At 35.3% G+C, this 25,685-nt stretch overlaps 1 long non-coding RNA gene and 1 pseudogene across 2 annotated transcripts in view; one reads left to right on the top strand and one right to left on the bottom strand.

Moving 5' to 3' along the window:
- The window catches only part of LOC129037432 (uncharacterized), a 437,642-nt gene that overhangs the window by 180,469 nt on the left and 231,488 nt on the right, over positions 1-25,685 (top strand). The window lies entirely within an intron of this gene.
- Positions 22,532-22,626, bottom strand: LOC129037679 (U6 spliceosomal RNA; annotated as a pseudogene).

Here is a 25,685-nt window from a genome sequence, read left to right on the forward strand (position 1 = left end):
AGCCTTTTTAGAAGCAGGTAATTGACGTACATCATCATAGGATCTTTTTCCTATTCCAGAATAATAGAAATGTGTGTGTTCTTGATAGAAAGGGGAGCCTTTTTAGAAGCAGGTAATTGACATACATCATCATAACTCACTACATTGAACTTACTGCAATATGAGTGTCCTTTCTGACCATGTCTAGGAGTGGGCTTTTTAGGCCACAATATCTATGTAGTATGTCCTTATGCACCTGCAGCAATAGGCACCTAATGCATATACCAGGCATATTCAGATGATTTTTATGCTCACAATTATCCTATAAGATGGGAATAATAATCCCCACTTTTATGACTAAGATTCTTTAGCTCAATGATTTCCTCAAATTTACACAGTGAATAAAATGGAAGAGCCAGGATTCTAAACCAGGGTTCTCTGATTGTAGAACCCATGTTCGTTTTATGATCATATTCACTGCAGAGAATTCAGCTTCCTTGACAGAAATCCTAGGCTTAGAAAAGATCAAAAAAATATGACTCATTGGGGTGACTCTGATTTGACAGTACCCTGATAATTCTCCAGGAGCACAGGTGGAAACTGCCCAAATGGGGATGGTTTTTTAGATTCACACAAATTCAGCAATGAAAAATGGGTCAAAGGTCATCTAGCCCAACCTCCAAAAGGCCATCTACCCTATTCTTGGATGCTGCCTGGGCTTTCTTGAGGCAGTTATTTTCTTCATGGTGCAGCACAACTTCTAGAAAGTACTTCATATTCAGCCAAACTCTATCTTACGGTGCTTTCATACAAAATAAGCCTAATCTACCCTGAAAGACTGCATAACAGTCTTTCATGATCTACTTAAAGTGGTGAAAGAAAAAAGATTGTGAACTGCATGACAGTCTTTTGTTGCGGGATGTCAGGGACCCCCAAATGGAGGGACCAGCTGGAGCCGTGGTAGAGGAACATAAATTGTGAAGATTTCATAGATGTTTATCAGTTCCCAAATAATACTTTTATAATCTCTTATGCCTGTCCTACTTTAATCTCTGAATCCTGTTATCTTCGTAAGCTGAGGATGTACGTCACCTCAGGACCACTATAATGATTGTGTTAACTGTACAAATTTATTGTAAAACATATGTGTTTGAACAATATGAAATCAGTGCACCTTGAAAAAGAACAGAATAATAGCGATTTTTTAGGGAACAAGGGAAGACAACCATAAGGTCTGACTGCCTGCGGGGTTGGGCAAAAAGAGCCATAGTTTTTCTTCTTGCAGAGAGCCTATAAATGGATGTGCAAGTAGAGAAGATATCACTAAATTCTTTTCCTAGCAAGGAATATTGATATTAATACTCTGTGAAAGGAATTCATTCCTGGGGGGAGATCTATAAACGGCTGCTCTGGGAATGTCTGTTCTGTGTGGTTGAGATAAGCACTGAGATATGCCCCAGTCTCCTGCAGTACCCTCAGGCTTACTACGATTGGGAAACTCCATCCTGGTAAATTTTTGGTCAGACTGGTTCTCTGCTCTTGAACCCTGTTTTCTGTTAAGATGTTTATCAAGACAATAGGTGCACACTGAACATAGATCCTTATCAGGAGTTCAGTTTTTACCCTTGTCCTGTTTCCTCAAAAGCATATGATCTTTGTTCTGCCTTTTGCCCTTTGATGCGTGTGATCTTTGTGACCTATTCCCTGTTCGTGCACCCCCTCCCCTTTTGAAATCCTTAATAAAAACTTGCTGGTTTTGCAGCTCAGGTGGGCATCATGGTCCTTCCGATATGTGATGTCACCCCTGGTGGCCCAGCTGTAAAATTCCTCTCTTTGTACTCTTTCTCTTTATTTCTCAGCCGGCTGACACTTACGGAAAATAGAAAGAAACTACGTTGAAATATTGGGGGCGGGTTCCCTCAATAGTCTTTCAGATATTTGAAGGGGGTTCCAAATTTCCTCTATTTTCTTCTAATCAGTCCCAGTGCTTTCAACTGCACTCTGTAGGATACAGTTGTGTTTCCCCCATAACCTTATGTTATTATTCCTGAATACTGTGTAGGCTTACAAGGTAGCATTAGGAGCTCAATGCAATGTATCCAGGATGGATTCAACCAGTGCAGATTAGAATGGCACTGCCACTTAGGAATTTTAGATAATGTACATTTGAGATTACACTTGGCAGCCACACTGAAGTGTCATTTCTTAATTCTAGCTGAGTCTCCTTCACAACATCCCGCACCTTAACAAATGCAGGTCTCAGGTTCCAGTCAAACTCTAAAGTTTTGCAATCTTGTCATAGCTTCAGGAAAGAATCCTCAGGGAAGAGAGTCAAATATACTTGTCTGTTTCCAAGAAAATAGGCAAGGAAGTGGACGAGCAATCTTTAGCACAGCAGGCATTTGTTACTTAAGCTGGCACTCTGAATTTGTGCCTGGGTCTCGGTGGGGATAAGATGCGGTGTGAATGGTCAGAAGTAAGTGGATAGAAATAATTGTGTTTCCCCAAATGTCTGAGAGATACTGAGAGACAGAAGACAGTGCTTCTTCTAACAGACTCTGACTCCAACCTAAGGGTCAGTGATTTAGCTCATATGTTAGTTCTTACAGTACCTGGTGACAAAATTCACCATAGCCGTTATGGATTTGTGTACTGCATTTAGAAGTGTTCTTTCTAGCCTGCCATGTCTAAAAGTATGTGAGAATCTAGGATGGAGCTGAAAGAGTTATACCTTGTTCGTTCATACTCAAAAGATGGGGAATATAATATTTGTGTCCTTTGAGCTACATGTGTGGGTATTACTGGAATGACAATGAATTTACTATTACTTTTGTGGAAATGTAAAATGAATAATTTGCAAAAGTGTAAATTGAATACAGAAAGAGTACACTATGTTCCATTTCAATTAGCAGAGTAGGTATAAAATTTGTATGAAAATATAATCAGATGTTTATTTGTTGCATTCATTTTAGATACTCATAATAGGCAGCTGTAGGGTATTCAGTGCTCTCTGTATCAGATTTGAATTAATGACCTACTTGCAAAACCTTCTGTTCTGTGTCCATCAAGCATATCTTTTTATTTAAATTTCTAGTATATTTAAATATAAATAAATTCTGTTTTCACATTTTAAAGGATTGTTTTAATCCTTTGTAACAGGATGCATCTTTCAACATTTTGAGAATAAATGGAAGAAAAAGGTTTACAAGTAAAGTACTTTAAAACATCTGAATTTAGGATATAAATATTTTCATACCTTTTATATATTTTATATATAAAATACACTTACACCAATACAGACGCATACACTCTCTCCATCTCTTTCTCTCTTGATCTCTTCCAAGCTGTACGTAGATATGACATAAGAAGACATACAAACACCTGTTTACGTTGGCAAATTTCAACATGCTTTTTATGTGGAGGAAATGTAATTGGGGCCCTTAAAAAAATACTTGATATGTTTATATCCTGAAAAAGCCTGCAGTGTTTCCTTACCTGGACTTGCTAAAAATGCCTGTATTTCTTACTTGCTCAACATAAATCAGTCTCATACCCTCTGTGCACAAACACCCATGCACGCAAAGATTCTGAAAGGGAAAATTCTTGAAAGACACAACAAAGAAAGAGAGGAGGAATCCTTTAAATGTAAAGCCATAGTTTACTAAGTGTCTTTAGGATTCATGTAAGGAGCCTCTCTCACTTTGCTCCTCTCTTAGTCTTTAAGTCCACTGATGACAGGAAAATCTTCTATGGTTCCAGAGAGAAACTGCTGGAAATCCTGCACGTTTACCTTCTAGAAGAAAGTGAACTAATTACAAGAGTGATACCTTTAGAGAGATCTTCCCTCTTAAAATACTTTAAAGGACTCCAAATTAAATTATATCCATGTCCGGGACCCAGAAGTGGCTCAGGAAAGGGAAGGAGCATTTGGTTAATGTCAGGTGATTTCTAAAGTCTCAGATTCTAAGGGGAGGGCAAAGTTAGGGAAAGGAAGGGGATGGAGAGTACATTTTGAGAATCTACCAAATATCAGGATAACTCTTCAACTCCAAGGATTTTCTATTTTATTTTGTATCTTTCAATTTATTAAGAAAGAACAAGCACATCTTTTTTAAAAAGATGTATTTTTCTCTTTAATATTCTGTACTTAAAATCTAAGTACGGACCTATCATTCATTAGTTCTAGGGTAGGTCACAGCCTAATTTACAAATTCAAAAGAATAAGTTAGATAAACTAAATTGCTTAAGACCACGTATTTATTGGAGTATGCACTGAAGATTTCCTGTCCTTGAACTGGCATACTGGGAAATGAATTCTGCTTTTCTGTCAGAATTTATTCATATTGTGAGTTTTATAATTTTACTTATCAGTTGAGGTTGTTTTACCTACATCCACTCATGTAATATAAAGTGTAAAATTAAGTCAATGATCTAGAAAATTCAGGGCAAAGTCACTTTAAAGTATCTGGATCTTCCTAGAGATTCTGATTTTAAAAATCTGAGAAAAAGGGTAATGACTCAACATCCTTAGCTCTAAAATATATCTGACAGGTTATTTTTATTTGTTGGGTCTTCAGAAATCATATTCATGTCTGAAGTCTTTCGTAAAATGAATCAAAGCCACTCTGTATGCAAAGCTAACACCAGTGTTGTCTTTTTTAAAAAAAAACATCGGAGGGCTTTACCTCAAGTGCTATGCAGTAAATTTACAGGGAAAGAAAAATTTTATTAAATTATAACTGAGAGGTGCTGATTTTTTTACATAGCAAACAAAAAATTCCTTCATGAAAGGCTATAAAACCATATTATTTACCAGAGAGACCTTTCCTGTCTCCCAGGTAAACACTTACAGTGTTTAGACTTGTGTAAATACATATTTAGGAGTGGCTAAATATGGCGAGGTATTTTTAAAGGCATAATTACAAAGGTGAATACATATATTGGCATTTTGGTATGTGTAAGCTAGGTATACTGCTCTGCTGTTCAGAACCCTAGCGGGACTATGGTAGATACACGTTGGATACAGGGACCAAGTTTCCAAACATTCATCTTTAATCGAAATTACTAAAGACAGGTTCTTAAATTGTTTCAAAAAAGTGAAAATTTCCATCTGATGGAGTTCAAGTCTTTCTTGCCAGTTTGACTCGAGGAAACTTGTTTCAGAAAATCAGGCATCATTCATGGAAGTAAATCTGTTTTCTGGATATCTTTGTGTATAAAGTAAGCATCATTTCACATTCAGCTCAGAATATTACCAAATACTCAAAGATACAGTCCATATGACAAATGGATCAACTAGGAAATTTTAGTGAAGGGGGAAAATGCCATTAAGATATTTTTAAAATACTTTAAAAAATATGAAAATGTAAGTGAAAAAAATCTGTTGTTGATGAGATGGCAGGAAGCTGCGTATGGTAATGTGCTGAAACTCCGTCTAGAGGATGCACGATGTCTATGTGCAGCCTTGCTTCTTGGGAAATGTGTTCTCTGTGAGGAAAAGAATGAAATGGGAACCCCTAGAGAGGTTGTAGATGCATGAGAGAGCACTATCTGTGTCTCTCTTCCTGTGTGCTGTACCTCGGAATGAAGATTCAATTCATGTAAGAACCCTTTCTAACATGGAAAAGTCGAGAGTCTAAATAACTGTAGAGCTTGAACTATCTCAGGAGTCTTTGGCAAAGAAGTCTAAACAATGCTTTTATTTCATTTCTAATGCAGTACACAGCTATTTCTAAATGCTCTCAATATCCTGCTATGGGATAACTGAAAATCTTTTTATGATAAACCATATGGGGACAAAGAGTATTTATTCAGTAAAATGATTTCTCCATTAAAATTTCCACTGGGCTGAGTTTTTTAACTTTACAAAAATGCATACCATATGTATGTATTTTTTTTCCAAGGTACAAACACCACAAATTGTGATTAAACATTCTAGGTTCTAAAACTTTAAATATCACCTTAACTTAAAATATTATGCTGCTGCTATCATGCCTCTGGAATGTAAGAACTTCTAACACAAGTGCTGACAATTTAGCTTTAGGTGTACTTTATACATACTATTTGTACATACTATTTGTACCAACATTTGAGACTTGGAAAACAAGCTTTCTCAGCAAGAGACAATCCTCTTTAAAAAATAAAAATAAAAATATGAACAGGCGCAAGTACCTTTGCATTACAGTTTTTATTAGTTTATCCCATCTTTAATTTTGTTCTGTAGCTAAGTATCTCATTTCCATGTAAACTTCCACTAGGAACACAAATTGCTGACACCATATCTACCGACAGAAATGCCACAACATAAATTATGCCAAGAAAATGCCGCTTTGGGTGGGGGGCAAGAGAGGGGTAACTAAGCTAGATAAAAAGCCACTGTGTTACTGCCCAGCCTGCAACCCTGTCCCACTGACCACTGATAAAATTTATCACAAGGCCACATATGGGAAGGCAGCCTAAAGAAGATTTGTCTGTGGTAAAATGTGTAACAGCAAAACAGCTAATGGAGCATTATTACTTTATTGGAAAGCAATATCTTTGGATGCTTCACTTTTCTAGCCTTAGCAAGAGTATGAATTGTTCTTCTATATGCAGAAGAGCTGTTAAGATAAGGTTGTCAGAACTCTGAATGACGGCAATAGGCATCTTTAGGGCTTACCAGTTCACCATTCTGCCCAGTACTCTTAACTAGTAGAGGAGTGAACAAGGGCCAACAACATTAAAAGCCAATCTGAATTTTCATTCTTAGAAAAAATGGTTTGTTGATCTATAATGCAAATGGAATCTTTGCAAAGAAGCAGTCTTGGAAATTTCATGGTTAATTACTGTTGTCATAATTCAGTCCTGGCATTAGTAGAAAGGAAAAATATTCAGATTACACAAATAAAGGGAATCTCATTTGCTAAGAAATTAAAAAACTTTGTCACTGGATGGGGCTTATTTATTCTTTACGAGTTGAAAGGAAGGAAGTTGGGTCAACTTATGTATGCTTTGGGCAGTCACAATTGCGTGCGTAGAATTGTTCTAAATAAAACTGATCAGCATACCAGAGGATTTTGTTGCTTTTAGCATATTTGGTATGCCCTGAAGTCATTACCTAAAACATAAATAGTTGGACATGCAAGCTGCAGTTGTATTCTGCCGCCCTACTCAGAGGAGCCTCTGAGCTCTGTCCATTGCTACATGTGCATTAAATAAGTCAGGTATTTTGGGTAAACTGCCTCCTGTTAACGTAAGAGAAACTGCATTGCTACCTAATGGGTTCACTTTATGCTAAATCTGCTAATAACTGCAAAAAGTATTAGTAGGAGAGTGAAGTTTGCATTTCTTGCTGTCAACCTTAGAACTCAGGAACCTCTCAACAACCTTCTTTCTTTTTTGTCCAAGTCCATTGTCAGTGCCATATTTATATAACCCCTTCATGAAGCTACTTATGTATCTAGCCTCTACAGTTGCTTAGGTTAATATTTCATGTTTACTACCTGCAATTTAAAGCAGTACTTTATTTTATTTTTCCTAAATACACCTCATTCAAGCTGTAACAGAAATTATTTAAATGTTGAAATCACCAGAGTTTGGTGAATAATGATAACTACTATTTATTATTGAATGCCTAGCATGCTAGGCACTGTTCAGGAGCTTTCTGTGTATTAATTCATGTAGTCCTCAGAAAACTTTATAGAAATAGTTATAATTTTCTTCATTTAAAAAAATGGAGTTTGAGATTTAGAGAAGTTGGTACAATTTACTCCAGGCCTCATAGCTGGTAGACTTCATAGAAACCAGTTGATCCATCTCTGTCTTCACTGTTAAAGCATTATTTTCACACTTTACATGTGAGGCAACTGAGGCCCCATGGGGTTAAGAACTTGCTGAATGTCTCTTTTTTCATAAGGAAAGGAAACATATAGTGCACACCTCCATGCGTTCTTATGCATGGCGCTGTATAGCATTCATTGTGCTCACGAAAGACAAAATAGAAAGGCCCATTTTATGCTATCCATAAGTTTGCAATTGTGAAAAACATTCATCTACACACAAAATTCAAAATATTATATTACAATTAACGATTCTTTCTAGGTTTTAAGATGCATTTTAATAAAATGGCAAAGGCCAGGTGGCTCACTCCTGTAATCCCGGCACTTTGGGAGGCCATCACCTGAGGTCAGGAGTTTGAGACCAGCCTGGTCAACATGGTGAAACCCCATCTCTACTAGAAATACAAAAAAATAGCAAGGCATGGTGGTGGACACCTGTAATCCCAGCTACTCAGGAGGCTGAGGCAGGAGAATCCCTTGAACCTGGAAGGCAGAGGTTGCAATGAGCTGAGATCATGCCACTCCAGCCTGGGCGACAGAGTGAGACTCCGTCTCAAAGATAAATAAATAAATAAATAAATAAATAAATAAATAAATAAATAAAATGACAAAGAAAAAAATCACATCTGTGTCAGGATACAGAGCCCAGCCACCCGAAGTCTACCTCAGTCTCTGACATTATATTGCTGCTGTAGGCAACAGTATAATGCAACTGAAAAACAATAGCTTTATCTACATAGATAAAGAAACCTAGATTAAAGAAAGCAAATATCTAACGAACCTGCAAAGAAGGCCAATTATGATAGAATCAACATCAGCTGACTCTGGAGTCTTCATCAATATGCTCACCTAGTATCTTTGAGAGTCTCTGTTTAGAAAATAGAGGAAGAATTTGATGATGGAACATTTAGCTTCTGTGAGCCCAAATCGATTATTAATTGTCTTTAATGAGTAGAGAATTTAGACCTTGGAATGTCTGCTTTCTAGTTGCCTATATCATTTCTGGGAAAAAAAAGACTTCATGCTAACTTTCATTGCAATAACTAAAGCCAATTTAGGTTTCTGAAGAAAGATTCTGATGGATAAGATTGAAGGCTATTACTGAGGAAACTAAAAGGGTGGACTTTCCCTAATGTAAGAAGAGGCAGATAAAGACTAGGAGGCAAGAAAGCTAAGTAGCAACTCCTAACTTATTAAAAACTAACATCTAAAGACACTTTTCCTTTTTTTCTCACATTCTCATGTTCCTTGTGTTCTTTACATATCTCTGTAGCTTGGCCTGATACCCAAGCTGAATTAAGTCTTTTATCAGCCAGAAGAGAAAGGGAATGGGAAGGTATGTCTAGTGAGGATGCTTGACTCTGGAATGAAAATGGTGGAGTTCATTTTCATGTAGGCTTTAGTGATAACCCTTTAGAAAAAGGCAAGTGCAGTGCAAGTGGATTCTCTCTGTGTTCTAGGTAGTGAGAGCTTAGAAAAGGCAGATGTCCACTTGGTCATTATCCTTGAATTTACTGGTCTGAACCAAAAGATTGAAGTACAGATATTGCTTTACACATAACCACAGTGATAATTATGAGTATTTCACATCTGAGAGGAGGCAGGTTAAGACAAATAGGAAAGTGGGAAGAGGTGGTTAAAAGAAATTTAAAAAGTACAAAAAATTCCAACTTAGTATAGAAAAACAAAAATCAAGAAAGCACAGAGGTATTCCCTAGTTACTTTCTAGCACTTTTTAAACATTTCATAGCTTTATTTATTCCTTTAGATGAGAATCTTGTGAATATCCCAGCTATATCACATTCTAGAAATAGAAAGAAGGAAAGCTTCCTCCTCTCCCAACTTCTGTCTTACACTCAATATTCTGTAAATTTGACCCATGTGTCACTTGAGGTATGGTTTCTTATTGAGAAACTTAAAGGATGTTATGTAAGCACCTGGAGTCAGTACAAGGGAGCCCTCACATTACCTGTCTCATTCTTCCTTTACTTTGGGAAAGAAAACCTTTAAAAATCAGGTATTCAATGCTAAAATAAGGTCTGTAGTATAGGGCTGTAGCCCTAATGTGTCTCTTATTGGTGGAGGAGGGCACCATAACCTCTCTCTGAGCTGACATGTGAGACTTCATATTTAAGAGAATGGTGAGGTTTGGAGCAGTGCCTATTAGACTCTCAGGGTTGTCCTAGGGACAGTGTAACCTCATATTGACATGACCAATGTAACATTTCAAAATATTGAAAAAAGAACTTATTTTCTTCTAAAATTTTGGCTCAACTAAGTATCATTATGCTTTTTGTGGTTAAAACCAAATCATTGTTTTCTTCAATTTCATATTCATTGTGTTTAGCATCCCTTAAGTAATTCTTCATCTTGGGGGAGAGTAGAGCGTCTTTAGCCAGTCATTCTGACAATAAAGTTCATGAGACTGTATTGGGAAATTCTATTATGGAAAATGGGCAATTGTAGGTAAAAAATATTGAGGCAATTGTAGGTAAAAAAAAAAAATTCTTCATCTTGGGGGAGAATAGAGTGTCTCTAGCCAGTCATTCTGACAATAAAGTTCATGAGACTGTATTAGGAAATTCAATTATGGAAAATGGGCAATTGTAGGTAAAAAAAAAAAATATTGAGGCTACTGCAAACATTATTGGTTTTCATTTTTAGAAATGAAACTTTTTTTTTTCTTTTAAGGAAGAGATGGAAAGCAGAATCAAATTGAAAATTGGAATGATAATGACAATTGAATAGAAGATCTCCTAAACTTTCCAAAAATTACTGATCTACCATGATTTTAACAATTTTATTTAAGTATATTTCTTCACTTTTTTAACTTTTAGAGATCACTCTGTGTTTCCAAATATCATTTAAAAATAGGTTTTCTAATTATACTTATCCTCTCACTCATATTACATATACTGGAGTAGTAAGTCATGCAAATAGCAAATATTTCAATGTGGTTTCTCATTCAACAATGGCTTATAATAAAGTACTGATAGATGATGAATGTGGCTATACAGCATTCCTAAAATATATGTAAATGAAAATTAAATTATGACCAATTTCTTCTTTTATTCCACACAAATCGGTGATGTTTCACTGATACAGGTACTATTAAAAACTCAACTTATTTGACAATTTATCATTTAATGAATTTCCCATGGTGGAGAAGATTGACCAATTGAACATATCCTGGCTTCATAAAGATGTTTCTGGAAGGACAATATCACCAGACAGTGCACACACAAAATGGGTACTTCATACAGGCATACTAAGAGTTTAAAATACAGTGTATAGGACTCTAGTTACATTGGTAGATCCCTTGGGAGAACTTTGTTGGAATTATTCTTAAAGTAGTGTCACTTAGGGTTACACTTGAATTTTAGGCTTAATGGGCAACAATAAATAGTGTATTGTCAAAGCTCAAGGCAATTGTACATTGAAAAGAAAGTGTTTTTTTATGTTGTTACCCCTGCTACTTGAACACACAGTATTTAAGAAAACATTATTTCATGAGCCATTTGTTTTCTCTTGAGTTTCAGTCAGCAATTTGGATAGTAGTCCTCAGATAGCTTGCACCTGATGAGCGATCGTCCCAGGCAAAGCTCCCCGAGAAAATCACAGCTATACTGCTGGAGAGAGTTATCTACACTCCCATTCTCTACTTCTTTACTTCCCATTCAAGTCCTCAACCTAATACAGTTTCTAACTTTACCACTTATTAACTGTGTGCCCTTTGTGTCTCCAGTTTCTCATCTGGAAAAGAGGGTAATAACAGTATGCACATCATAATATGTTTGAATGAGAGTGTATGTATAGATATGTGTGTATATACTTTGTGAAGATACAAACAACAAATATATGTACATACACATATATCTATTTATATATGCTAATGGAAACTTCTTAATTTGTTATGCTATTGTATACGGTATTTTAACTTCTCTCCTGTATTTCCTTGAGACCATGATCTCGTATGTCACCAAATGGCCTGTACAAAGAGAAAGGACCCCCTTAGTCCTTGTATTGCTTGACTTCTCAGCCCCATTGGACACTATTGCGCACTTGCTTTTTCAGGAACTCTTTCACTCTTCTTATTTCCATCAAGTTTTCTCTGCTCTCTCTTCCTCAATCATCTCCCAGTGCTTCTTTTACTCTTATTCCTTAAATGTTAGGCTTCCTCAGGGTTCAGCCCTTGGCACTTTGCTCTTTTGCTTTACCCATTTTCCTTGCCCAATGTCATTTGGTTTTAGAATTTGCATTATTATAAAATCTATAAGCTGATGATGTCCGCATATCTTTTACCTCCTTAGATTTTATACTAAGCATCAGACCTCTATATCCACCTGCCCGCTTGGCATCCTATGTGTACCTCACATTGAACATGTTGAAACTGGGCTTGTCATCTTCCCTGACCTATCCTCCCTCTCCTCATTAAATGGTGCCAGTATTTACCTAGTTGTTCATTAAATGAACATAGGGTTACATTTGTTTCCTCTATTCCTCCTCCTGACTCACTCCTATGTAATATCAAGTCCTACATATTCTTTATCTTAAGGAATCCCTTTATCTCATTTTATCTCAACTGCCTCTTCCCTAATTTGCCTCTGGCCTGACCTACTAAAACAACCTTCTAAATAGCTTCTCCACTCTAGTCTTGTCTTCATTACTGTATATAGAAGATTAAAAATAGTTCTAGAAATTAAATCTCATCATTTTCTTTCTGAGCTTCAGAAAGTACAGTCTCTTTAAAGTGGTGTATAATCTGGCCACTGTCTATCTCTCTAGTTTCCCCACCTGCACAGAATCCATGCTTTCTATCCCTGGCATTTTGTACATGCTGTTTCCTCTGCCTAAAACATTTCCCTAATTTCCCTACTATTTTCTGGCTTAGTTGATAATGATACAGTAGGCCTTAGTTTACACTTTACTTTCTCTAGGACGCCTTCATAGGCATTGACTCCTCCAAGACATTTCTCTTGACATTTCTCATGATGCCTTTACTTTTACCATCATAACATATATCATGTTGCCTTGCGATTGTCCATTTATCTCTTTTCCTGTTAGACTCCAAATTTCAACAACGTAAAGATCATGTCTACATTTTTCAAGGTTATATCTAGATTAATGTTAGTAACTGAGAATGTATAGGATAAAGATTTGTGAGTGCAAATATATTAGTCAATAAGTCTTTTCAAGCAAGAATAACTGAGAAATGGGTCAAAGCTCATAATTTGCTTTTTTTAAAAAAGAAATTTAGAATATCATTAAAACATTATACAAATGAATTTATAAGTTTCTATAACTATAAGGTTCACACAATGAGGAGTAATATTTTAAGGCATGAAATATGTGATCTAGGGTGATGCCAAATTTAATGACATCACAACTTAATTTGAGCCTGGCATAATTACCATCCCAAATATCTAGGCCTTGGGCAGCAACTCAAGTCTTGTCTGGTCACAATTATGGATGTTATATTTTATTCAGCCAATTTATTTTAGTAATTCAAAGGCTTCACATTTTTACAGTTTGAAAGGGGGAATTTTTCTTAGTTCTTTGGGCCTTTGTTCATATTAAATTTTTGCATCGTATAACCTATTTTTTTCTGCCTATGTTTTAAAACACCTGTTCATCTTTTTTTTTTTTCTACTGCTCCACAAGGTGAAAACGAACTCCCCAATTCCATCATCTTTTATGTCCATTTAGTGCAAGAGTCCTTAGTAATACAGCTTTGAACTAGTGATAGTATGATTCTGTTAGATTGGTTTACCATATCAGTTGGTTTTAGTCTCAATACCCCCATTTCTTACCGCAAATATAGTGCTTATCTTCACTCTAGTATTTTAAGATATACCTAATTTAGAGATTTCTCTACCTAGCTACTTGCTTAATCTTCCTGTCCTATCGAATCAACTTTCTTTTTCTTTTCTTTCTTTTTTTTTTTTTGAGATGGAGTCTCACTCTGTCACCCAAATTGGAGTGCAGTGGCATGATCTCAACTCACTGCTACCCCCGCCTCCTAGATTTAAGTGATCCTCCCACCTTACCCTCCCGAGTGGCTGGGATTACAGGCATGTGTCCCCATGCCTGGCTAATTTTTTTGCATTTTAGTAGAGATGGGGTTTCACCTTTTTGGCCAGGCTGGTTTCTAACTCCTGACCTCAGGTGATCCACCCGCTTGGCCTCTCAAATTGCTGGGATTACAGGCATGAGCCACCACATCTGGCCCTATCAAATTAACTTTTCAAAGGAGACAGATTTTAAACATGTTAAATATTTTGAAGAGAATTACTTAAAAACAGTTATAAGGTAATTTTTTTCTTACGTGTATATATGATTTTACCTTTAAAGTTTTTCATTTGCTCTCAAAAGTTTTTTTGGTCAATTATTTTGTGCAACATTTTTAATGGGAAGTATAGGATTTGTTCATTTCCACTGGACATACTTCATATTTGAAAAAGAAGTTTGAAGTTTGTGGACATAAAGCGTATAGATATAATTCCTGATTGCTTAGTATATATGCATATATATACACTGTGTATTTATATATATGTATATATGTGTGTATATGTGTATGTGCATATAAATGTACATACACAGAAATACAATCTGTATTTACTATATTTGTGTATGCTATATGATATATAATACATGTATAATGAATATGTATACTATATATACACACATACTATAAATACTATGTTTACATATACATATATGTATATATAATTATATATGTAATATTGTCCCAAATAATTTATAAATACTTGATGAATTAACATTCTGAATTAAAAAGTGTAGTTAGTTCTCTTAAGAAAATTGGCAATAAAAATAACGTCTAAAAAAGAATGTCAATTATAATTTATATTATGCCTTAAAGAAAACCAAGCTACTCTGATCAGTACGGCAAAGAAACAGAATTTTCAGCATAATATCTATTAAGATTTCCTCTAGATAACAGAAAACACCTACAATGAAAATACATTAAATTGTAAATCTCTATCCCTATCCTCTATCATGCTGCCCAAATGTGCTTCTTAAGACACAATTTCTTGACATTTCTTGGAGATAACACAGATTTTTATAGCTCAATAGCTTTGTAAATGAGAGTTACATGTTAAACTCCATTACTTATCCTAAGTTTTTTTAAGTGTCCTTTGCTCTTCGTATTTTTTGGCTCTTATAATTCTTTGCAGATATCTCCATTATTTATTTGCCACATTGTATGACTTTCATCCTTTACTTTTCTGTCTTTCACACTGAGACCAATGTACTGTTAAATTTTATAGGCAGACAACCTGGGCAAAAATTTCTGAGATTGTGGAAAAATATATATATTCTGGCTATAAATTATGAAAAACTGCATCAAAATTAATAAATGTTAAAATGCCTCTAAAAATAATTTCAAGCAAATATAACTTAACTCGGATGTGGTTATGTGAATTATATTTAATGTGAGATGTGAGTGCATTTTAGTGTTTTATATGATGTCAGGCAGATCTGCAAAACTCTAGATCCTGAGAATGTATCAAGTTGGCTCTGTGGTACCACTACACTTCGAGAGCAAGAATTGTGTTTGACTCATTTTTATAATTCTGAAGACCAATAGTAGACACTGATATGTGGTAAGTACTTAAACACTGGCAAAGAAATGCCTGGAAATTATAAACATTCTGTAAGTATCACATGGCTGTGTGATGGTCCATAGTAAATGAATGTAGCCAGAGAGGCAGTATATCATAGTTGTTGAGAGTGTAACATTGAAGTCCCACAAACCAGAGTTGGAGTTTTGGTTTTGTCACTTATTACAAGGGCAATTTAGAGTGAGTCATTTATCCCTCTAAGTCTAAATTCTCTCCTCCATTAAATGGAATAATAGTAGTATTTACCTTTTAGGATTTTCATGACGATTAAATGAGACAATGTATGTTAAACACTTAGAATGGTTCATGGAATGAGGTAAGATTTTAATAAAAGTTGAGTTAATGTTGTCATTATTACTATAAACTAGGTAAAAGGTAGCTTTAACAAAAATTGCTACATCTATGGTATTTAAATTTTCAAATAGCTTTTATTCTTGTTAGCCAAATTTGAGGAGAGTAGAGATAAGAGGTCATAATGAATAACTTTCTCCAAATTCTCAATTCTCACCAGCAACAGACTGTAAAACAAAAAAATGCTGGAATAAGTCAGATTTTGAGGCTCTATGTAAAATTTAAAAAGTGATGGTGATAAAAGCTTTCTTATTCTCAAGATAACATGCATGAAAACAATTTGTGATTCAGGATAGCAATACGGGTATGTCTTTAAGCCAAGTAACTCTTTGTGACACATTGTCCTTGCTTTCTAAAGTAGGCCTCATCTCACTTTTAATGTGTGAAAGGGGAGATTATTCAACACAGTGGTAGACACATTTTTGTTCTCAAGAACACTGAGATATCATTAATCTTCTGGCACGCCTGCAAAGACGGGTTATGTGAATGCTAGTCTTTTGCAAGGCTATAAATAAAGTTTAAAGAGAGAAAGAGGCAGAAAGAAAAGATGTTTTCCTGAAGCTTCTATTGCCACAGTACGGACCACATTAAGCGTGCAATAACTTACCAGTAATAACACTTAAAAAATCCTCTTTATGGGTTTTCAACATCTGTCTAGAAAAAATCCAGCCTAAAAATAGAATCTGGTCTTGTAATGTAGCTTTCTCAAATTGGGTTATCCTAAACCCTCTCTGCATTGAATGGTCACATATGACAATTTAGGGCCAGATTTCTGGCATAGCAATGGTTTATCATATATATCACATGCTTAGCATCCTGTAAGATGCTGCCATACACATTCCTGTATTAGGGTATGTGTGTATGCGTGCACGTGTGTGTATGTGTGTGAAGTAGTTCCTTGTGAATGGGAAAGCTTTAGTGAAAATAATTTTTGTTTCGTTGGCTTCTGAAATGCAAAGCAAAAAATGATACACATTTTTCTTATTTTTTATGTTAGGAATTTCATTCTGTTTGATAATCGAATAGACTAAATTTCATAATTACCCATGTTTGAAAATACTCTTAGGAATAATGCTTATATTGCTAAATGCTGTTAGAGCATGCTTATGTATTATTATTACATATAATACAGACTTAATTTTGTCATCAAATTGGAATAACTGGTAGCATTTTTTGGTTCCAGCAAAGGCCTCTCTCCTACAGTCCTTCAGTGAGCAAAACTTCTCCTGACTTCATGAGAAGGTATAAAGCAATTAACACATCACAATTATTGTTTAGGGCTATTTTTGTTCAAACCTATAGAGCTAAAAAACAAAAATAAATACCTTTCTTAAAACACCAATTTCATTGTACTTTAATTGTATCTTGCCATACACACTTGGAAGTTTTTTTTTTTCATAATGTTTTGGAATTTAGGACTTCCAAACAGTTTGTATATGACAAACTAAAGACACTGCAATTAGAATCTCTTTGTTATTCAGTTTTTAAGGAGTTTGTGTGGCTAATTAAGAGTCAACATTTCTGGCAGTTTTTCAGGTTGAGCAAACCTTTAGATTCAAGACATTCTGCTGACGTGGCAGTCCTGATCCTCTCATCACGCTCATAACTGAACTTCAAGGGAACTCCTGGGTCTGTGGCTCTTTGCTTTGCCCTCTGAATTTGAGAGGCCTCATCTGGGGGCTTGTGATGACAGTCATTTCTCTACTGGTCTTTGCATGTGGCTCCACTCTCACACAGCTCACATACGGGGGGTTCATTACATTCTGTAACCGATTAGGATGGAATGGGCAGTTTAAATTCCTCATCCAAGAAGCACAGGAGTAGATTTTCCATGCCATGTACGTAAGAAGCTAAAACACAGGCCTTATCTTCTCAACACAGAAGGTAAAATCCTCAGAAGCCAGCATGGCTTTTGGAGATCTAGTCCTGACCATCAAGAGGGACAGTGATGGTAATCAGATATTTTTAATAGAGTTTGAAAACTCATTGAAAATGTGAATTTAGAGAGTACAATGTGGTCCTCATTTACAGAAGAAAACAAAAAGGGAAAATAAAGAGAATAGTAATGAATATTTATGAAGTTTTTATTATACATGGGTAAATACACAATTACCTGGTCTGTTACTGAAAATATTTTCATGAAGTATATGTTACTTTCCTATGGGACACTGAAGGAAATACACTATTGTGGCAGGGTGGGTAACTTGTTTATGATCTCAAAATTACTAGGTGGTAGAGACAGGATTTGAATCCAGGTTGGTCTGATTCTAAAGTTCACATTCTTAACCAGGATCAACAGGATTCACCCACAATCAGATGGTGGTTGAAGCAAGATTCCATTTGCTGGGTTCCTCCCTTCGCCTTCAAGGAAACTTCTCCTCCCTTTTGGTGGTCCCTATTCCCATCTACTGTCCCATTGTTCACAGGCCTTATTTTACCTCATCCTTGTCCACTCCCAGTAAAAATGTGAACTGAAAATAATACTAGCTAATGGTACTTCTCTGACACATGACTGTATTTTGGTAAAAATTAATACACAAATATGTCTCTAAGAGGAAAAAAATGTACTTCAGACAACACGGCCATTGGAGAATGTTGGAAGACATGTAAGGATTAAGAAACTGTGTCTTCCTAGAGAGGGACTTGGGGTCTGAGGAAACTCAGTGTTTTCTACTCAAATATTTGTACACAGATAAAATCAGTCTAAAATGAACCCGAAGAGCGTATTTGTAGGCAAAAGAACTCATGAACTAAATAGCTTAAGGGGGCTGGGCGCAGTGGCTTACACCTGTAATCCCAGCACTTTGGGAGGCCGAGGCGGGTGGATCGCTTCAGGTCAGGAGTTCGAGATCAGCCTTGCAACATGGCAAAACCCCTTCTCTACTAAAACTACAAAAATGAGCCAGCCATGGTGGTGGGCACCTGTAATCCCAGTTACTCTGGAAGCTGAGGCAAAAGAATCACTTGAACCCAGGAGGTGGAAGTTGCAGTGAGCCAAGATCATGCCACTGCACTCCAGCCTGGGTGACAGAATGAGACTTTGTCATAACTAACTAACTAACTAAATAAATAAATAGCTTAAGGGGAGAAACGTGGTCAGGGTGGGAAAGAATAAACCCTTTGCTTGGTGACACTAGGGTATTTTCTGAGGTTCTGAACTAATTATATAAAATCTTAGATTCTCTTCCTTCATTTCCATGCTATTCTATTGCAGTGGAAGAACTCAGAGTAGCTCACATGGCCTCAAAACACTCACTTAAGAATGCATTTCTTCTCATTGCCCTTAAATAGAGCTGCTTCCTGCTCAAGAGGCAGAAATCTGCTGGCCCATGGTAAGATAATCACAAGTCTGCTTGAGATGACTTCTTCCCTATTGGTGATGATACAGAGCTCTTTATTTTAAAGCTAATATTTACTGACACTATCTTAGGGAACCCTAATATAAACTTGCTAAGTTTTCAAGTGTATAGAGAAAAAACTGTGAAGAAATAGTAAAATAATTTCTGAAAAATATCATAAAATAGAGAAAAAAATTATTGCCTATAATCTCAGTACTCTAATATACCAATTGATATACTTTGTAGGCTTCTAAGTTTTTTTCTGTGGATGTTTAACATATATATGTTACACAAATATACATATTTTTCACATGTATATGTTTACATATATATATATATATATTTTTTTTTTTTTTTTTTTTTTTGAAACAGAGTCCCACTCCATCAACCAGGCTGGAGTGCAGTGGTGCGATCTTGGTTCACTGTAAGCTCTGCCTCTTGGGCTCAAGTGATTCTCCTGCCTCACCCTCCCGAGTAGCTGGAATTACAGGCATGTGCCACCATGCCTGGCTAATTTTTATATTTTTAGTAGAGACAGGATTTCACCATGTTGGCCATGCTGGTCTCGAAATCCTGACCTCAAGTGATCCACCTGCCTCAGCTTCCCAAAGTGCTGGGATTACAAGTGTGAGCCCCCGTGCCTGGCCGTTTAACATAATTTTAATCATAACTAGTATTTTTTAAGTTTTTCTTTCTTTCTCTTAATATTATGCCATAGTCATTTTCTAGGATACTAAGCATTCTTCATTAATTAGGCTGAGAGTTTTTTTGGAGGGAAGGCTGGGTATAGATCTTCTTTTAAAAATTATTAATTAATTCTTATAATTAATACATAAGAATTGTACATATTTATGGGATACAGTGTATGTTTCAATGCATGTGTACATTGCGTAATGATCAAATCAGGATAGTTACCATAGCTATCACTTTTTAATGCCAGTGTCATGCTTTTTCAGTTACTACAGCTTCAAAGTACATTTTGAGGTCAGGTAGTGTGATGCCTCCAGCTTCATTCTTTTCGCTCAGGATTGATTTGGTTATTCAGGGTATTTTGCATTTACATATGAATTTTAAGATTTTTTTTATTTCTTTGAAGAATACCATGGTATTTTGATGAAGATTGCCTTGAATCTGTAGATCCATGAGATAATATCAATATTTTAGCAATATTAATTCTTTTAATTCATGAATACAGAATATCTTTCCATTCATGTCTTCTTCAATTTCTGTCATCAAAATCTTATAGTTTTCATTGTAGGGATCTCTTACCTTCTTGGTTAAGTTTATTCCTAAATATTTTATTTATTTTATACCTATTGTAAATGGAATGCTTTCTTGATTTCTTTTTTAGATTGTTCGCTATTGGGGTATAGAAATGCTGTCAATTTTTGTATGGTGATTTTGTATGCTTGAACTTTACTAAATTGTGTTGTTTTTAAATGACATATATGTCCTATCATACATCGAAATGCATGAATTACCTTCTTGTAGGCATTGCACAAATGACAACATAGTCCAGCTACAGATTTTAAATATTACTCAGATTTTGTACATGCTACATTGTAACTCTCAGTGGATGGTTAACATCATCACATTTCTAATGTATCACGATCCTGTTATTTAATTATACTTAAAACTTGGATTCATCAAAACTGGTATTTAGAAAAAGAACAAATATAATTGACATGAGACATCCAAGTAAATAATCATTGAATTTAGATATTTTTGAAGGTTGCTTAGATTTCTGTTCTACAATTTTGCTGAGAATTTATTTTACACTAAGGAATGTCTTTGGGTTATTTGCAGCTGTTGTGGCCTGGCCTTGCCCCATTAGTGGTGATCTGTGGGAAGAGAAGGAGACAAATTGTGACACTGTCCCTTATCAAAGGACCACACAGTTGTTCGCCACGTTGACTCCATGATGGATAGTTATCTTGAGGCTTGATGGACATAAGGCTAAAAGTTCAGAGAAAAAGAGTGCAGGATCCCAGTAGCTCCTTGCTATTGACACTTACTTGATAATGTGGGTTTAATCAATCTTCTTTATTGTCTTTAGCTTCAATTTTGTTTTCTTTTCCAGCTTCATTTTTCCCACCTCATCATGTTGACATGCCAAAAAAAAAGTCTAAAGAGAAAAAAGACAAAAACTTCTGTTGTTGTGAAAATACTGGAGACAGTTGCAGTCCTATAACACATATTCTTTGTACAATTGTACAAAACATTTTCTGTGCATAACATGTGAACATATATATTTGTTTTAAGTTTTAATCTGATGAGTTGTTAGAGAAAGAAAAGTAGATTTTTATGATCAAAAGTTGAATAACAATATTTACCTTGAGGAAAGATATTGTTCTTAAAGTATTTTGTTTGCTTTTTTTAGTGACCAAAGAATTTTATTCATTTTAATGTTTATGGACATGATATTTTAAATTTTAAGTTTAGCATACAGTGCATGAAGCCCATCTGACAAGGAATTAATAACCAGAATATCTAAGGAGCTCAAACAACTCTATAACAGGAAAAAAATCTGATAATCTGATCAAAAAAAGGGCAAAAGATTTCAATATATTTTGTTTGCTTTTGAGAAGCAGCACATTATCAATTATTGATCATTCAATTTTACATGTTTCCTAAACATTTGCTTTAGTTTAATATCTAGTTTATTAGATATTACATTGAAATAATTACTTCTGTATCCAAATATGGTGAATTTTTATTTGGTTGTCAGAGATTGATAAATTAACTTAAAACCGACTGCTTCTGCCATGACTGAATTCTTCAAACAGAAGAATAGAAGGGGAAAGTCCCTGTGTTTTTTATGAACTTTTTGTTTGTTTTAATTTTTTATTTTCCTTATAAGTTCTGGGGTACATGTGCAGGATGTGCAGGTTTGTTACATAGGTAAACGTGTGCCATGGTGGTTTGCTGCACCTATCAACCCATCACCTAGGTATTAAGCTCAGCATGTATTGGCTACTTTTCCTAATGCTCTCTCCCTTCTCCCACTCCATCCCCTGACAGGCCCCAGTATGTGTTGTTCCCCTCCCGTGTCCATGTGTTCTCTCTGTTCAGCTCCCACTTATAATTGAGAACGTGCAGTGCTTTTCATGAAATTTTATTTCCCCACTTAGTACATGGGATGGATGGGAGAAATAATATATTTTTTACAATTTTTTTTTAGTATTTGAGAACATTTTTGTCAGCTTTATTGAGCTATAACTTACACAAAATAAAATTCACCAATTTTGAGAGTACAATTTGATGAGTTTTAACAAATGTATACAGTCATATTACCACTACTAGAATCATGATATGGAACATTTCCATTACCACCCCAAACTTTCATTGTGTCCCTTTGTAGTCTTTACCCTGACCCACAGTCCCTGGCTGCTGGTATCTACTGAAAAATGTGGATGATTGTACACATTTACATATCGTCCATGTACAAATGCCATGCTAATCTTCTCTGTATTATTGCTATTGTGCTGCCCATATGGGTGCTTAAAAAATTTTTAGAAGTAAGACCCATGGCTGTATATTAATTTGTTATTTTTTTGTAGCATTCATTTAGTAAATCTTCTAAGATGCTATTTCTAATAGTAGGTTAGAAATATACTGTCAGCCCTCTCAGAAAAGAAAAGTCAGCAGTTTCATGCCATGCACAGCATAATATAAAGCTTGAGATACTGCCTGGTCTCATGTCCAACTCATATCTCTTTTTGAAGCATTGAGGTATTAATTAATAACTAGATTTACTTAGTCACCTAGTATTTTTTTCTTAGTCATCTAATAATAGTTGCATTGCTGAGTTTTTGAAACCAAAAGTTGATTACTCGATGCCTAAGTTAACCACTTTGTTATATTTTTTTGAAAGTTAGAAGGCACAAAGAACTGATGAAATACAGCTTCTAAAGTGTAGAAGAGAAAAGAAAGGCAATTTAATTTACCCTTCTTCTGGTTTGGTAAATGACTAAAAAGAAGGAAACAATAAGTGTGTGAAAATTGCTGTATATACCCTCGGCTGACAGTTTTGTTTTTTTTCATTATAGGTGAAGAGATTTTAAGTGTAAGAGCACCGTTCATTGTGTACAAATACAAAGCATTCTTATTGTTGGGCATAATCAGTACACATACACTACACTGTGTAGATAATTTTAGTCATAATGAATATAGCATTTCAGTTATTAGATTGAGAAGTTTTTTCAACTAAAAATAGGTGAGTATAAATGAAACCAGAATACATGTGTGTGCGCCCATGAAATTGGAAATGAATGAGAATCTGCTATAAATACTTGTTGTGCTCATATCTTAAAGTATGACTGTACCATTTAGTTACTTGCAGTCATTTGTGTCTGGCTGTTTTAAAGAAGTTTTCTACTAAGAAAATATGAAAATATTAAATATCAATATTGAAATATTAATAAGGTATTGATATTTTGCTGATATGTTAAATGTATCATATTGCAGTAGAGATACAATTGTTTACAGTGTAGATTTCAAAACAAATTTTTAATACATCACTTGCAAAACAAATTATTTAATGAAAGATGGGGAGCAGCTATAGAGTGAAAGAAACAATTTTTGAAAACATTTTTTTAACTTCTATGCATTTTTATTTTACTTCTATCTGTTTACCTCTTTCTATTTATAAGGCACATCCTCCAAATAATCCCTAGAGATTTACATTCTTTCTTTGGCAATCACAAATAGAAAATGTCAGCTACACAAGAGTGAGAACTTATATTACCTTTCTAGAGTTATTTAGAAAAGGAGTGAAATTTAATTTGCATTACTCTTTGTGTACATATTCCGAAAGAGCTTACTCCCTGAACCTCAAATCTCTAAACTCAGGATTTCCTAGTGATTTGAGACTTATAAGAAGCTCAAAGTGTTTGAGAACTCCAGAGAAAGCTTACTCCTATTATTTTCTCATTAAAATGCAGGAGCCCCAAGGGATGCAGTTTTATACAGATAAATTTTAGATAAATATCTGAACTTCTGGGCATATTTGAACCCCGTTATGAGTCACGCACAGTTCTGTCAACTCTAGTTAGAACCCAAAGTATAATATTAACTTCTCATCCGTATGCTTCTTTTCCAGAGTCTCTTTGTCTTCGCTTTAAGCACATCCAAGCTCAGTAGCACACATTGTAATCAAGCTCAGTGTTGTAAAGAATGAAAAATATTGAAAGGTGAACGTAACTGCTAATATTTCATGCAACACTTGCCCTTTGTAATAGCACTTGGCCACCCAGATCAGCAGCATGGGTGTGAGCTACATCTGTTCTTCCGTCGCAGTGTCTTTCCTAAACTGAGGGGTTGTTCCTGTGGTTTATTGCTGCCACATGGTTGGCATTGTTATTTTATAACCTAAAGCCCCTTCTTATTTCCTGCTTTGCCCCTGAAACCTTCACTCCTGCATGTTTTCTTTCCTCTTACCCTGACTCTCTAACAGCTGAACTACATAAATGCCAAACAGCGACATGAATTCCTAAACAGAAGCTGCCACAAAACAACGCTGCTCCAACCAAGAAACACACATGTAGAGGCACATGACTGACAGGGCTCAAAAGGCAGGTTTTAGTAAATGACAAGTGTGAAGTTCGCATTGTTACTGTAGTTGATGGTAGCTCGTATTTACACAAAAAAGTCATTCACATTTCAGAACAATTCAGCATAACTGGCAGCTTGGGAAAGAAAAGACTTAAAATCCCTTAAAGATGAGGAAGACAGGAGGAGTACAGAATCCAAAGCATTCTCTCACTTTGGAATATGTTGGCATCTTTTGATTGGGTTTTAAAATTGGGATATTGGAGAAGCAGCAGGAAAAGTTGAAATTATAAATTATTTTTGTTATGAACAAGAGAGAACAAGAGAATGAAAAGAAAGAGCTGTACATCTTTTATTTCTTCATAGCATAATTTCATTCAGTGTTAATTAAAGTCTAAAAAAATACATTATCTTTTTATATATGCTCACTGTCATTACTATAGGAATACCTATGGCATCTACAAATACAGAAAGGAAATATCGCGGGTTGTCGATCTATTGTATGTGATCAGTGTTATGATAATTGCTAATAAAATGTCATGAAATATATCATTTGAACATTGCTTTTCATCAGTTAAAACAGTGTTATAATGTGTTATCTTAAGAAAAAAACATAACATTATTCCATAAATGTCCTATCATTCAAAGGTACAGGATTTTTAACAAAGATTTCTTTCTGTTAGTAGAGTGGGTGGTCTACTGACTGGTAGTGGAAGAAAATATAGTAGAAGCCAGAATATTAATGTGCTAAATAAGGACAAAGTCATCATCAAGGGTAAACATTATGTACAGTCAGATAAAGTACAGTGACTGGAGGGAGACCTTTGAGGAGTGCCATCCTAAAACTAGTGGCATCAGTCACTTTGCAAGAGTAATACATCTTGGACTTGGTTCAGAGGGGTATAAAGAAAGGACAGGTCCATGTGGTGACTGACCTTCACTCTGAGCAGAAGTAAGATGGTTATGAAGATGTGATCCATCAGCACTAACTAGGAGACTGTTTATGA

Source organism: Pongo pygmaeus, chromosome 4, assembly GCF_028885625.2.
Source record: "Pongo pygmaeus isolate AG05252 chromosome 4, NHGRI_mPonPyg2-v2.0_pri, whole genome shotgun sequence".
NCBI classification, from domain to species: Eukaryota; Metazoa; Chordata; class Mammalia; order Primates; family Hominidae; genus Pongo; species Pongo pygmaeus.